General features: G+C 35.9%; 1 protein-coding gene across 6 annotated transcripts in view; it reads left to right on the top strand.

Moving 5' to 3' along the window:
* Positions 1 to 16,231, top strand: part of EPS8 (EGFR pathway substrate 8, signaling adaptor) — a 168,162-nt gene that overhangs the window by 18,442 nt on the left and 133,489 nt on the right. The window contains exon 1 of one of the 6 annotated variants that reach the window (XM_073020514.1): positions 13,207 to 13,228. The exons of the other annotated variants lie outside the window; for them this stretch is intronic. The gene's annotated coding sequence lies outside the window, so the exon portion shown is untranslated. Of the gene's footprint in view, positions 1 to 13,206; positions 13,229 to 16,231 lie in introns of those variants that run through there. 6 annotated transcript variants of the gene reach the window in all.

Raw genomic sequence — 16,231 nt, 5'->3', positions numbered from 1 at the left:
TCAGATGATGTCAGTCCATTGCTTTAAAAACTGCTAACAAAGGTTTCCTTTTCAGGCTCTTCACAACCTGGTGACTTTCTTTAATTTTAGCCTCACTACTCCCTTTCCTATAAATTACTCATTAGCCAAAGTGAGGTACTCTACACTTTCATCTGTATACTTCAGTTTTCCCAGTCTCTGCTTCAGTGTCCCTCTTGTCTGTACTTGGAATAACTTTTTAATTTATCTCTGTATACAAATCGAATCTATCAGTTAAGCTCTAGTTTATCTGCTGTTGTAGAATAATCTGCCTTCTTTGGTACCTCCCCCACTTAATTTTGTTTTTTCTCCGGATCGCTTAGGCACTTATTCTCTTTCGTGAACTGTAATTTATATATATGTGTCTTACCTGATACCAGGTATCAAGCTTCTCTAAGGTAGGCTCCATATCTGATTTTTATTTTTGGACAGGCCTCAAAGCCTGGTGTGGTGCTTTTGTGTGATAGAAGCTCAGTGTGTATTGGTTAAATGATGAAATAAATGAATTTTTGTCTTGCATCTTTCATCATGAGATTTGTGCCAGTAACACCCCAACTCTCAATATGAAAAAGAAAAAAATACTGACCACAGTTTTTACTGAGCCTAAATTGAAATACTCTGAAAACGCTTAATCATGGTGACAATCAGAATGTACTCTGTTATTTAGGATAAACCCTTCTGGCAAACATGCCCATTTTTCAAGTTCCCATTCTTTTAAATGTGGGCTATGATTATGCTCTTTAACATCTCACAGATTTAATAAGTAAACCATTGTTTTAAAGTATTATAACCTTTTCCACAAAGAAACTGAGCTCTTGGAATAAAAAGCCAACAAAGATGATATTTTTTCAGTCTCACTCTTTTCTATCCTTTCCCCTCATTAGAGCACAATTTTCAAGATTTTTGTATTATGAGTAAGACAGTGAGATCTTTTTGATATTTCATTAACTAAACCCAAAAGGGCCTACAAAACCATGCTTTAGCACATTGTTTTTTCCTGAATCCTACTGGAATTACAAATATTTCTAATAGTATGAATAATGTTATTTTTTCCCTTCCTTTCTTTTTCCCTTTCCTTTCTTCTTCTTTTTTTTTTTTTTTTTTTTTTTTTTTTTGACAGGGTCTTTCTCTGTCACGCAGACAGGAATGCAGTGCTGTGATCATAGCTCACTGCAGCCTTGAGCTCCTGGGCTCAAGTGATCCTTAAGTCACTGGGTGGGTGGATCACTTGAGTCCAGGAGTTTGAGACCAACGTGGGCAACATGACGAAACCCTATCTTTACAAAAAAATACAGAAATTAGCCATGGTGGTCTGTGCCTGTAGTCCCAGCTACTCGGGAGGCTGACGTGGGAGGATTACTTGAGCCTGGGAGTTTGAGGCTGCAGTGAGCCAAGATCATGCCACTGCACTCCAGCCTGGGTGACAGAGCGAGACCCTAGTCTCAAAAAAGAGAAAACAAAAACAAAAACAAAAAAAAACCCATGAAAATTACAAATAATTATGACACTGGAACTATTTTGGGTATTAATCAACTGCTAAGAATAAAATCAGCGTAACTGCAGAATACATCTGAGAAATAATAAAACATGACTTTGGTCAGAAAGTTCAGGAAAATTTTGTACTGTGTCCAATTTATTTTGCTCTGTGATCAGATTCTCGTGAATGCTAATGTTAGACAAAAGACTGAAAATAGAGTTACTATATAGAGATGTTCATTGTTTGGGGAGAAATTCAAGAGAGTCTTGAATATTCTCGTGATGTGCAGAATAATTATGTAGAGATTATTTTAAGTTATAAATACATCTTATATCTTAACATCTTAAATGTTTTGCTTTCCAGATATACTTAAGATATTTCTATGAAAATGTTTTATCCTAATATTTGCCAACAAGAACATCTTATGTTTGTGTAACTTTTCCAAAGTTGAGTAATAACTGTAATGCTAGTTTGCTTATTTTTCATAAAACTCTGAGTGATTTTCTTTAATATGTCCTTGAAAATGCATTTTTCATTTATTTTTTCTTATTTGTGTTGTACATATATATCAAGTGTGGCATTCATTTTGAGAGTCTGTTGATAAAATTGGCAAAAGTAGAATTACAATTTTATGTTAATAATGGAAGAATGACATATCATATTTGCCTGATTGTATCTCTTATTTGGTGTGCTTTTTGTTAAGCATATGTCGATTTATTTTACCAACATTATTCTATAAGTAGAGAACTCTTGTTTTTTTCTTTCAGGTTAGTTCATGCGATCCTGGTTAGTGGAATATAAAGTGAGATTTTATGGGTGACAGGGAAAGAGATTAGGTTTGACTTGGGGGCATATGGGAAAAGAAGGGGGCTGTCTCTTCACAAAGATTTAAATATCTAAGAACTGTTTGCCAGTGCAATTATGAATAAGTGTATTTGTGCCTAATTTTTATTTTTTAAAAGCTCAGGTGATTATAACTTCATCTGTAAAATGTTGAAAGTACAGTCTGATTAAAATAATATATAAGAAATGGTTTTGGTTCTTTTTGAATCAAAAGGTGTGTAAACCTGGAGAATCTGCAGAGTGCCAGACCTCTGCTTTTGTCTTAGTATTGTATCATGTTTTCCCTGATATTAACCTTAAGATGACTTCATATATATCAATATCGTTTAATGTTAGCCATCCACCTATTTGGGCTAGGAAAAAAAAGTTTTTCCCTGTGTAGATGTGTGTGGACTGCCAGATCACTACTATAATAGAGGGAGATTATTTTGCTTGAGAGTAATATTGAAAAAGCTCCTGTTTTCTCCCTTCAAAAAAACTGGCTTCTGAAAATTCTGTGACTTAACGTATCAAGAACCCAACTCCTAAAGTGACGTTCTCATTAATTAATATTTAGGAAATACTACACACCCAACTCAGGGTAATTTGTTGGGAAACTTATCTTGCTACCTCTGCTCTTAAAATTCTTTTTTTTTGAGATGGAGTCTTGCTCTGTCGCCTAGGCTAGAGTTCAGTGGTGTGATCTCAGCTCACTGCAACCTCCGCCTCCTGGGTTCAAGCCCAGGAGGTTCAAGCCTTGGGTTGAACCCAAGCCTGGGTTCAAGCAATTCTCCTGCCTCTGCCTCTCAAGTAGCTGGGATTACAGATGCTTGCCACCACGCCCGGCTAAATTTTGTATTTTTAATAGAGACAGGGTTTCACCATATTGTCCAGTCTGGTCTTGAACTCCTGACCTTGTGATCCACCCCCCTTGGCCTCCCAAAGTGCTGGGATTACAGACATGAGCCACCGTGCCCAGTCTTAAAATTCTTAAATGTCATTTTCCTCCCTTTATTATTATATAATAATAATAATGTTATTATTATTATTATTCAGTAGTTAACTATATAAGCCAGAACAGTTTTTTTAAAAAATTGGATATCTCCAAGATTTCTTCCAACTCTAATATTCTATAGGTTTTTACTTAGGTGAATTCTTAACTGCAATGGAAGAAAAGCATGTTTCCAGTTTCTAAGGTAATAGTTAGCATTTCTTTACATTATTCTAAATTGAATGGAAAACTTTATTTGTAAAATAACAACAAAAAATACCCATTTTATTCTCTGGGGAAAGACAATTCTGTAATATATTTTTCCACTTGAAATGTTTTGCTTTGCAAAATCCTGTTGGGAAAACAGATTTCCAGATAGCTTAAAACTGACAAATGAATATTTTGACAGGTATTTCTGGAAGGAGAGCTTTCGCCACCAACCATTTCAATTTCCTTATTTTAACAACCATGTTTAACAAAGAAGAAGACATATCTCAGTTTGAAACAAGTATTTAGTGTTGATAGAGGTGGGTGAATATAAACCTTTTTTAATTTATTGGAAAAATAAGGCATTTAGTTCACTGTTATGGAAAATAGAGTAACAGTGTGGGTAATAAAGTACTTCTTTATGGCCTAAGACTGACTTGATATTGTCAGCTTCCTGTGTTCCATTCAGTAGGGTGTTCCTAGAGGAGGGTTTCATTTTATGCCACTGTGTCATTTAACGGTTTTGTTCTGTGTACAATTTTATGCAGAAATATTTTTCTGCATATATATATATAGATATAGATATATATAGATATAGATATAGATATATATAGATATAGTTTTTTTTTTTTTGAGATGGAGTCTTGCTCTGTCACCAGGCTGCAGTGCAGTGGCGTGATCTTGGCTCACTGCAAGCTCTGCCTCCCGGGTTCAAGCGATTCTCCTGCCTCAGCCTCCCAAGTAGCTGGGACTACAGGTGCCCACCACTATGCCCAGCTATTTATTTTTTATTTTAATTTTTTGTATCTTTTAGTAGAGATGGGGTTTCACCATGTTGGCCAGGATGGTCTGAAACTCCTGACCTCAGGTGATCCACCCACCTCAACCTCCCACAGTGCCGGGATTACAGGCGTGAGCTACTGCGCCAGGCCAGAACTAACTAACTTCCTTCCTTCCTTCCTTCCTTCCTTCCTTCCTTCCTTCCTTCCTTCCTTCCTTCCTTCCTTCCTTCCTCCTTCCCTCCCTTCTTTCGAAACAAATTACTGAAGAGTATTTTTTTTCTCTGTTAAAACTTTTCGGCTGGACACGGTGGCTCACGCCTATAATCCCTGCACTTTGGGAGGCTGAGGCAGGCAGATCATCAGGTCAGGAGTTTGAGACCAGCCTGACCAACATGGTGAAACCCCGTCTCTACTAAAAATACAAAAAAATTAGCTGGGTGTGGTGGCGCATCCCTGTAATCCCAACTACTCAGGAGGCTGAGGCAGGAGAATCGCTTGAACCCGGGAGGCAGAGGTTGCAGTGAGCCAAGATTGTGCCACTGCACTCCAGCCTGGGCGACAGAGCGAGACTCCGTCTCAAAAAAAAAAAAAACCAAAAAACCAAAAAAACAAAAACAAAAACAAAAAACCACCAAAACAAAACAAAAAACTTTTCTCCAAATGTGGATATGTATCAAAAACCAAAATACTATTGCCTTTTACAAGACTTTTGTAATTCCTTTAACTCCCTGTAGATATTTCGAAAATCACTTCTTTGTAACACTAATTTACGACAGCTTACTTTTCTGAAGAAATCTCTTTTTCTAGTTTCTCTTGGCATTTTTTATTTAGTTCTTCTGTACCCCCAATAATTTCAGTATGTCATTATTTTGTTTTAATAATTAAAAAAATTTTTTGTCTTACTGAAAGCTACTGAAGGGTACAGCTTCTTGATCCTTCTCTCTTTTTGGGTGCCTCTGTTGTTGTTTTTTCCTTTATTTATTTATTTATTTATTTTTGCCCTCAGCAAGGGACTATTTTTCAAACTCTTTAACATCTGATTGCTGTAAGATCTGTTGGAGTAGCATGTGAAAGTCACCAGTTGACATGGGTAGAGTACAAGTATGGAATTGTGCACCCATGCCCCTTGGTGGTATTTATACATGAGACTTTTACTTGTAGTCTACAGTTTATTCTATTCAAATGACTTATACAGTGAAGGAACCGTTACTAGGCATTACTTTTTGGGATAAAGGCTTATTTTGTTTCATTTAGGTACTTTTTTCAGGTTCTTTTGTTAAAGTCTGCCTGACATGAGTTTTGATTTGCAAACTGAAAAAGCTTTAAAATGCTAAAAATTGGCTCTGTTCCTTTTTCTTTGGATTTCTCTGGGAATTCTAAGTTGGCTATGACCTCATAACCTAAAGGGCTTCTAAGGTCAATTATAACCTGATAGATATTATTAAACAAGAATTAATCTCAGTTTATAGAAAAGTTCTGACTTTCAATATAAAATAATTCAATGGAAAATGATTAATGGCTTCTGTTTTTGGAGAGTGATATTGTACTTGACATTGATAATGTTTAGTTATAATGGTTGTAGGTACTACTTGTTTTTTATTGAATTACTTGTATTAGATCTTCATTCCCCAGAAAGTATGAGACCGGATGTTCTTACCTCAAGATGAGAGCTTAAAGGAAGAAGAGGTCAAGGTTTTACTTAAATTGTCTTAGCTGAACCTTTCCCTTTCCCTAAGATCTAACACCTCAGAATTGCTGACGTCAGACATAGTTATTGACTGAAAAGAGTTAAATTGGTAAAGTATAATTTCTGGCTTCAGAGGTTCAGATATTACATTATCTAGCTGAAGTTTCATCAAGTCCTGAAAATAAAATCTTTAGGCTGTATAGTCATAGATTTAGAGAGAGAAAAGTTCTCCAAAGGCCTGTTGGTTTTACAGTTTATGTAAAATCAGTCCTTGGTTCTGGTAACTTTTGTCTGATATTTTGCCTCTCTCCTGCTGATCCTGGAATATTTCTTAATTTGCCTGGAACCTCGTTGACTTGAACAGATTGTCTCTTGACTGCTCATTCAGCTCCTTCTAACTTGACTGTTTGATATGGTTTCACTGTGTCCCCACCCAAAGCTCATCTTGAATTGTAGCTCCCATAATTCCCATGTGTTATGAGAGGGACCCAGTGGGAGGTAATTGAATCATGGGGGTGGATCTTTCCCATGGTGCTGTTCTTGTGACAGTGAGTAAGTCTCACTAGATCTGATGGTTTTATAAAGGGGAGTTCCCCTGCATATGCTCTCTTGCCTGTTACCATGTAGGATGTTACTTTGCTCCTCCTTTGCCTTCGGACATGATTATGAGGCCTCCCTAGCCATGTGGAACTGTGAGTCCATTAAACCTCCTTTCCTTTATAAATTAGTCTCAGGTATGTCTATTAGCAGTGTGAGAATATACTAATAAACTGATATAATATCTTTCAAATTCCAACTTTGTATCAATACCATGCCGAGCATTGTTGTGAATGAAAAACAAGTCATAGTTTTCATAATAGCAAGAAATCTACTTGAGAGATAATTAATTTTTGTATACTTTTGTAAAAAATTATGGGGCCATAAATAGGGGTAGAGGCATTGGGTAGGTATGTTCTGTGTGTGAAATGATTCTGGAATTTGTGAGTTTGATGTCTAGAGTAGAACACTGGCTATGGTATGGGAGGGCTACATAAAAATTTCATACCAGGCTGAAACAGGATGGAGAAAGGAGAGTGCCATGAAGCGTGTGCATATATAGCCTTGGGAGTTTAATTTTTTTCTAATTTTATCATCTAGATGAGAGTAGCATACTTCTCTTTATAAATACTATTTAAAGTTGAGAATCCCTGAGTCTTTTCCATTAAGGAACAGAGGCCCCTTGTTATGAAGCTGGCACAGTCACTGGTGCAGGATGGTAAATTGCCTTGCTGTCAACTCTCCTCTGCTTCTTATTCTGTTGCCTCAAACATACATTGTCGGAAGACTAAGGCAATGGTCAGGCTCTTTCTGCATTCCCTGATTAGTGTACTTTCTCCATTTATTTTGGAATTGACCCACATGTGCCATCCTTTAGGGTTGTTGAATATTGTATTCCTTATTTCATTGCCTTGCTTTACATTTTTATTTATTTTTTACCAACTTGGAAAGTTTAGTGTTTGGACCCAGTCAGATATCACTATTAAGCATTAGCATACACATTCATTTTCCGTCCTATCCAGGTGTGATTATAGTCTGTCTTAGAAAAAAAAAAAAAATCAAGCAACTCCTATCTATTTTAAAATATCAGCCTATATGAGTAATACTAACTGTAATTTTTTATTTAATGTTTTCTTTTTAAATTATGTATTTTTGCTTTTTGTGGGTATATAAAAGGTATGTATATTTATGGGAGTACATGAGCTGTTTTGATACAGGCATGCAACGTGTAATAATCACATCATGGAAAAAGGGCTATCTATCCCTCAAGCATTTACCATGTGTGTTACAGACAATCTAATTATGTTATTTTAGCTATTTAAAATGTACAATTAAATTATTATTGACTATAGTCACCCTATTGTGCTATCAAATACTAGGTCTTATTCCTTTTAACTATTTTTTTATACTCATTAACCATACCCCACTCCACCTTCCCAGCCTCTGGTAAACATCCTTCTATACTCTCTCCATGTGTTCAATTGTTTTGATTTCTAGGTCTTACAAATAAATGAGAACATATGATGTTTTTCTGTGCCTAGCTTATTACACTTAACATAATGACTTCCAGTTCCACCTTTGTTATTGCAAATGACAGGATTCATTTTATGAATAGTACTCCGTTGTGTGTTAGTACCACGTTTACCTTATCCATTCATCTGTTGATGGACACTTAGGTTGCTTCCACATCTTGGTGATTGTGAACAGTGCTGCCACAAATATGGGAGTGCAGATATCCCTTTGATATACTGATTTCCTTTCTTTTGGGTCTATACCTCACAGTGGGATTGCTGGATGATAATGTAGCTTTCCTTTTAGCTTTTTGAGGCACTGCCAAACTGTTCTGCATAGTGATTGCAGTAATTTGCATCACCATCAACAGTGTATGAGGGTTCCCTTTTCTCTACATCCTTGTCAGCATTTGTTATTGTCTGTCTTTTGGATAAAAGCCATGTTAACTGGCATGAGATGATATCTTATTGTAGTTTTAATTTGCATTTCTCTGATGATCAGTGATGTTGAGCACCTTTTCATATGCCTGTTTGCCATTTGTATGGCTTCCTTTGAGAAATGTCTATTCAAATCTTTTGTCCATTTTTGATTGGATTATTAGATGTTTTCCTATAGAGTTGTTTGAGCTCTGTATATATTCTGATTATTCATCCCTTGTCAGATGGATAGTTTGCAAATATTGTCTCTGATTCTATGGGTTGTCTCTTCACTTTGTTGTTTCATTTGCTATTCAGAAGGTTTTTAACTTGATGTGATCCCATTTGTCCCTTTTTGCTTTGGTTGCCTGTTCTTGTGGCAACAAAAATTTTCACCTAGATCAATGTCCTGGAGAGTTTCTCCAGTGTTTTCTTGTAGTAGTTTCATAGTTTGAGGTCTTAGATTGAAGTCTTTAATCTATTTAGCTTTGATTTTTATTTGCGGTGAGAGGTAGGGGTCTAGTTTCCTTCTTCTGGATATGGATATCCACTTTTCCTAGCACCATTTATTGAAGAGTCTGTCTTTTCCCCAGCATGTGTTCTTGGCACCTTTGTTGAAAATGAGTCGACTGTAGATGTGTGGATTTGTTCTGGGTTCTCTATTCTGTTCTATTAGTCTATGTGTCTGTTTTTATTCCAGTTCCATGCCATTTTGGTTACTATAGCTCTATAGTAAAATTTGAAATCAGGTAATGTGATTCTTCCAGTTTTGTTCTTTTTGATTAGGATAGCTTTGGCTATACTGGGTCTTTTGTGGTTCCATATAAATTTTAGGATTGGTTTTTCTATTTCCGTGAAGAATGTCATGGATATTTTGACAGGGATTTCATTGAATCTGTAGATTGATTTGGGAAGTATGGAAATTTTAACAATATTGATTATTTCACTCCATGAACATAGAATATTTTCCATTTTTTGGTGTCCTCTTCAATTTCTTTCATCAGTGTTTTGTAGTTTTCATGATCGAGATCTTCACTTCTTTGGTTAATTCCTAAGAATTTAATTTTATTTGTGGCTGTTGTAAATGAGATTACTTTTTTTTTCTTTTTCAGATTGTTTTCTGTTAGCATATAGAAATACTACTGATTTTTATAATTTGATTATATATCCTGCAACTTTACTGAATTTATCAGTTTTAATAGTTTTTGATGTGGTGTCTTTAGGTTTTTCCAAATATAAGATCATATCATCTGCAAACAAGGATAATTTTGGTTTTTCTCTTCCAATGTGGATGCCCTTTCTTTCTTTCTCTTGTCTGATTGCCCTAGCTAGGAGTACTATGTTGAATAATAGTGGTGAAAGTGAGCATACTTCTTGTCTGCCAGATCTTAGAGGAAAGGCTTTCGGGTTTTCCCCATTCAATATGATACTAGTTGTGGGACTGTCATATATGGCTTTTATTACGTTGAGGTATGTTCTTTCTGTTCCCAACTTTTTGAGGGTTTTTATCATGAAGAGATATTAAATTTAATCAAATGCATTTTTGGCATCAGTTGATATGATTATATGGTTTCTGTCCTTCATTCTGTTGACAGGATATATCACGTTGATGGATTTGTTTATGTTGAACCATTCCTCTATTGGTGGGATTTATCCCACCTGGTTATGATGAATGATTTTTTAAAGGTGTTGTTGAATTTGGTTTGCTGGTATTTTTTTGAGGATTTGTACATCAATATTTAGTGGAGATATTGGCTCATAGTTTCCCTTTTTGGTATGTCTTTGTCTGGTTCTGTTATCAGGGTAATACTGAGCTTATGGAATGAGTTTGGAAGCACTCCCCTCTCCTCTATGTTTTCAGAATAGTTTGAGTAGGATTCATATTAACTCTTCTTTAAATGTTTGTAGAATTCAGCAGTGAAGCCATTGGGTCTTGGGCTTTTTTTTTTTTTACTGGGAGACTTTTTATTACATCTTCAATTTTATTACTTATTTTTGGTCTGTTCACGTTTGGATTTCTTCATAGTTCAATCTTGTTAGGTTGTATATGTCTAGGAATTTGTCCATTTCTTCTAGATTTTCCAGTTTATTGTCATATAGTTGCTCCTAGTAGCTACTAATGATGCTTTGAATTTCTGTGGTATCAGCTGTAATGTCTACTTTTTCATCTCTGATTTTATTTACTTAGATCTTCTCTCTTTCTTTCTTAGTGTGGCTAAAAGTTCATCAACTTTGTTTAACTATTCAGAAAACCAACTTTTAGTTTCATTGATTTTTTTTGGTATTTTCTTCTTCTTAATTTCTCTTATTTCTGCTCTGATCTTTATCATTTCCTTTTTTCTACGAATTTTGGGTTTGGTTTGCTCTTGCTTTTCTAGTTCTTTAAGAGGCATTAGTGTGTTGTTTATTTGAAGTTTTTCTTCTTTTTTGATGTAGGCACTTATAGCTGTAAACTTTCCTGTTAGTACTGTGTTTGCTGTTTCACATAGGTTTTGGTACATTATGTTTCCATTATCATTTGTTTCAAGAAATTCTTCAATTTCCTTCTTAATTTCTTCATTGACCCAGTGGTCATTCATGAGCATATTGTTTAACTTCCTTGTATTAGTATATTTTCCAAAATTTCTTTTGTTATTGATTTTTAGTTTTATTCCTTTGTGGTCAGGGAAGATGCTTGATATTATTTCACATTTTCTGAATGTTTAGAGACTTGTTTTGTGACCTAACATATGGTCTATGTGTAACCATAATTTTATAATGAAAACACAATTGGAATTCTGTTTTCCCTACTGAAGTTTAAGAGACTGAAGACTTTTTAGTATATAAAGGTTTAATTTGTCAATGCTAGTATCTTTCTTAATGGATAAATATTAAATACAGTAGATGGTCATTATAATTTTTTTATTGCATAAAATTAGTTGTGTGTTGATTCAGATCAAAATTATGGAAGTATAGCTAATTGTTACCTTCAAAGCATAATGTACATTTATTTGGCAAGAAACTATTCAGCTTCCCAATTGAATTAATAGATGTTCCTTTTAAAATTAATCAGTTAATCAAAACATGTTTTTTGAGGCATTTTTAGTGTATTATAGCACTCTGTTGGCAATTATGAAATCCAAAAGAAAATGTAGGGGATATAGGATATAACAATATCGTATTATGAAATATTAACACATAAGCTAATTTTGATCATATGGTTTATATAAGAAGAATTGGAGAAGAGAGAGAGTTTAATTCCCCTGCATCTTTTAATTAAAAAATTTAAAAAAATCTGTAGAAGCATTGAATAGTACAGTGAACATATATGCTTCCTCCCCATTCACTGATTATTAGCATTTTACAGTATTTGAATTTGTTCTTCTCTGCCCCCATGTATACATGTATGTATATTTCCCTGCCTCCAACCATTTGTTAGTAGACTGCAGACATTAAGGCACTTCATCACTGATTATACATCTCCTAAGAATGAGGACATTCTCCTACATAACCACTATATCACTTTCATATTCAAAAAATTTAGCACTCATTGAATATTATCATCAGCTATACAGTCTATTTTCACATTTCTGCAATCATATGAAAATTGCCTTCATAGCTCTTTTGTTTGTTTGACCTAGGATCTAATCAAGGCCAATGTGTTGCGTTTAGTTATCTTGTCTCTGACAGGGCTTCTTTAATCTGTACCAGTGCTGTACAGTATGGTAGCCACTAGCCACATGTAAAATTGAAACTGATGAAACTTTAATTCGGTTCCTTACATACTAGCAACATTTCAAGTGCTCACTGGTCCTATCTGGCTAATGGATACTCTATTGAACAGCACGAACATGGACTATTTCCATCATCAAAGAAAGTTCTGTTGGACAGATCTGGAACGTACCCCACCTCTTTTTGTCTTTGTGAAATTGATTTTTTGAAGAGTTCAGGCCAGTTGTCTTATTGAATGTTCTACATTATAGATTTGTCTTGTTTCTTCATGATTAGATTTGGGTTGTGGCAGATTGTATCTTGCAAAACTAGCTGCACTAAGATACTTGGCCTGTCTCACATCCTTTTTTAAAAATGTGGCTGACATTCCTGCAGCTGAGAGGTGGTTTTTGCTCTCCTTGGATGTGGGCAAGGGCGTGTGACTGACAGGTGACCAATGAAGTAAGGTAGAAGTCATACTGTGACTTAAGACTGGCTTACTCTTTCCTGGTGTGCTGACACTGGGAACTTAGTCATCACACTGTGAGGAAGCCTTGGCAGTGTGAAGATGTTACACAACTCCAGCTAAGGTCTCAAGCTGACAGTGAATGGGCCTTCAGATGATTCCATCTCCTGGCTTTTGAGTCTTCTAGTTGAGTAGGCATGAGAAGCAGGCAGCTGTTCAGCTGAAGTCTGTCAGAATTCTTGATGCAAAGAAACTGTGAGAGCTAGTACCTTACACTATTGTTCTTCCAAGCTGCTAAGTTTTGAGGAATTTATTACAGAGCAGTAAATAACTAATGCACAGGTTAAACAGTATGACAAGAGTACTACATGAATGATGGTCTGCATTTCCTATTGCATCACAGTAGGGGACATGTAATGTCAGTGTGACTTGTTACTGATGACGCTTGATCACTTAAGTGGTGGCCACTTCATCTTTCTTCTTTTTCTTTTTCTTTTTTCAGGCGGAGTCTCGCTCTGTTGCCAGGCTGGAGTGCGGTGGAACGATCTCGACTCACTGCAACCTCTGGCTCCTGGGTTCAAGCGATTCTCCTGCCTCAGCCTCCTGAGCAACTGGGATTACAGGCACGTGCCACCATGCCCAGCTAATTTTTGTCTTTTTTCGTAGAGATGAGGTTTCACCATGTTGGCCAGGATGGTCTCAATCTCCTGACCTCGTGATCTGTCCCAAAGTGCTGGGATTCCGGGTGTGAGCCACTGTGCCCAGCCCATCCCTTCATCTTAAGTGAATACCTTACCTCTTTGTTATTAATATGCAATCTGAAGGAAAGTTTAATTTTGGGTAGAATCAACTTCCAGCAAGTTTCTTGTCAAGAGCATTTCACTCTACACCATTGTTTTGAGGGTATTTAAAATGGAAACAATTTTAGAAATCATTTTATTCAGTGTCTTCATTTTGTAGCCTGATTTAATAAATATTATTAGGTTTCTATTACAGTTACTAGGGACATAAAATGTATGAAATATGATCATTCTCCACTTGGAGCTTATGGATGAAAACTAACATGAATGGCATTCAAAAGGGGTAGATTGAGTAATACTTAATTTGTATTTCAAGATGATTCAATTAAAAGGTTTTTATTTTCCAAAAGACTAAAATGATGTTATTATGATGACTGTAGACTCTAGTCTCCCAAGGCTGGTCAATGCTGTTTCTGAATTATTTTTTTACAGAATTAAAAGAAAACACATTTTAAGTGTACTCTTATGTTACAAGTTCTATTAGTCCTGTAGTTTAGGGGTTTGAATGTATCTTTTTCTGAAGATAGAAGTGTATGTATTTTAAAATATAGATCTGTCATGTTCCAAATTTATTCCTACGTAAATAAGAAATAGTGAGCTAAATGAATGTCTATGAAGTGAAGGCTGTCAGGATACTGTTGTATGATTTTTGAAAAAATATGAGGTACAATGTATTAAGGAACTATGCTAGTTTCTAACATAGTGTCCTGAATAGTTGTTGATCGGGTTAATTCTATATAGATGAACCATGCTTTTTAATACCGGTTGCATGCTTATGAAAAAAAGTGGATCAAAGGTAACTATATGGAGCCTTTAAAGTTTTTCCACCAATAGGAAACCATAGTTTTCTTATTGTGTTTGTTTATTCGGTTCTGGTATATAAGAATAAAGAAATACATTTTTCATTTGTTTTTTGTTTGATAGTGGTACATTTACTTATATTTTTCTGTCCCAAATTATATTTGAATTTCTTGATAGAACATATAATTTAAGAGAAAGAAGAAATATTTCCATTTATTTCATTGTTCTCTTTCTGGTAAAACCCTGTTGGCTAGACTACTTTGCTAATGGGGTCAAACTCAAGATATTTAATTTTGTAGGCTCTACAGTTTCACCTGTTACTTGCTCCCAGACTGAATATCTAGCAACATTTTTTCCTAAGTAACTGGCTACAGGAAAAACTTCATAAATGATTGGAAAAATCAATCAACAGTTTAGTAAATTAAGTCAGACTATAACTGTTGCCAAGTAAAATGGTGTTATATCTTTATACGGAGGGAAGATGTGATTAGCGCTGCTTCAGAATTGTAGGAAGATATAAGAGTAATCCTATCTAGCTGGGGAAGGAGCAATCAAAATACAAATCAGTTCTGGAAAGTGTACAGTTCTGAGAGGCATGTGGTGATAGGAAGCTCTGTATGTTTAACTCTGGGAGGGTGAGATAAAGGTGAAAGAATATAGAATTATTTAAGAAATGGAGCAAAACTACATGGTAAAGAGTTAATGTAGGGGCAGGAAGGAATCATTGGGGGAAGACTTTTGAACAGTGGCAGACAGGAAGGGAGGAGGGTGGAGAGAAAGCTGAATTTTGGAGTGGAGGTGTGGGTTTGGGTACTTAGGATAGAGTGACCAGTTTAAGGATTTGCCCAGGAGGGAACCCATAGAAAGAGACCACTGCTTCAGGTGGTTCCAAGATGATTCATTCCTTCCTTCCTTCCTTCCTTCCTTCCTTCCTTCCTTCCTTCCTTCCTTCCTTCCTTCCTTCCTTCCTTCCTTCCTTCCTTCCTTCCTTTTGTTTGGATATATTTAGTGCTTTACATTTGCTTTTTGTGCTAAATCCTTTACTAAGTTTATCATTTCATGCAATACCTGCAACGACCCAGTGACAACGTCTTTATTTTAAATATGAAAGAAACAGGCTCAGAGAGATTGCTCTCAAAAATCAGTGGTCCTTCTGAGATGTCGGAAGCCCATCTTGGTGGGAGAGGAGGAAAGACGGAGTTTCAGGAGTTCAGCTTACCTTGCCCCTTCTCTCCTCCCACAAGAGTATCTCAATTTTAATCTGTTGAATATATAGGTTTTGCATGTAAGATTTCATGTCAAGAAAAAAGCAAAGGCTGGATGCAGCAACTCATATCTGTAATCTCAAGATGAATACTTTCAAGTGTCAAGGAGAACTTCCAACAGCTTGAAAACAGAAGGAATTGGATGATAGACTTTGCAGAGGCTCTGAAAGTGTACCTCTAGATGAGTGATGTCATCTATACACACCTTTGATAGATGTAATCTGTATTCAGCTTCTCTCCTAACATCTCTGACCACGAGGATCAAGCTGACCTGACCACTGGACAGCATTCTGGGTATGCGCACATCAGGCCAAGATGGTATTTTGATTTGCAGTCGCAAGGTTTAGGCTTCAGAGGGGAAGCAGCACTGCTTCCCTTTCTACCTTGGAGAGGTGGAGTAGACAGTAACCGGGTGGCAGAAATACCCAGGGAGCTTAATAATTGCACTGGCCTTGTCACATGACAACACATTACTCAGCCAGTCCACATTCCTGTCTCTAACACTTGGGGGAAAAAGAGAGCTAATATTGTCGTTCTAATTTTGTAAGCTAATATGGTAGAGACTTTTTTGTTGGTTTCTTTTGCAAATTTCATTCACATTTTTAGTGAAATCTTGTAGACTATTTACTTGGAACACATGAAGTTGGGTGTTCAAAGAAAGGAAAAATAATTTCTAGTTATGGAAAAATGGTTTGAGAGTTCTCTGGATCTCTTTATCTCTGGTGGCATATATGACTGTTGCTCTGTTTGGATAGGGTCT

Source organism: Chlorocebus sabaeus, chromosome 11 (assembly GCF_047675955.1).
Source record: "Chlorocebus sabaeus isolate Y175 chromosome 11, mChlSab1.0.hap1, whole genome shotgun sequence".
NCBI lineage: Eukaryota > Metazoa > Chordata > Mammalia > Primates > Cercopithecidae > Chlorocebus > Chlorocebus sabaeus.
The sequence above is the reverse complement of the archived record's forward strand: the minus strand, read 5'-3'. Positions and strand labels throughout refer to the sequence as shown.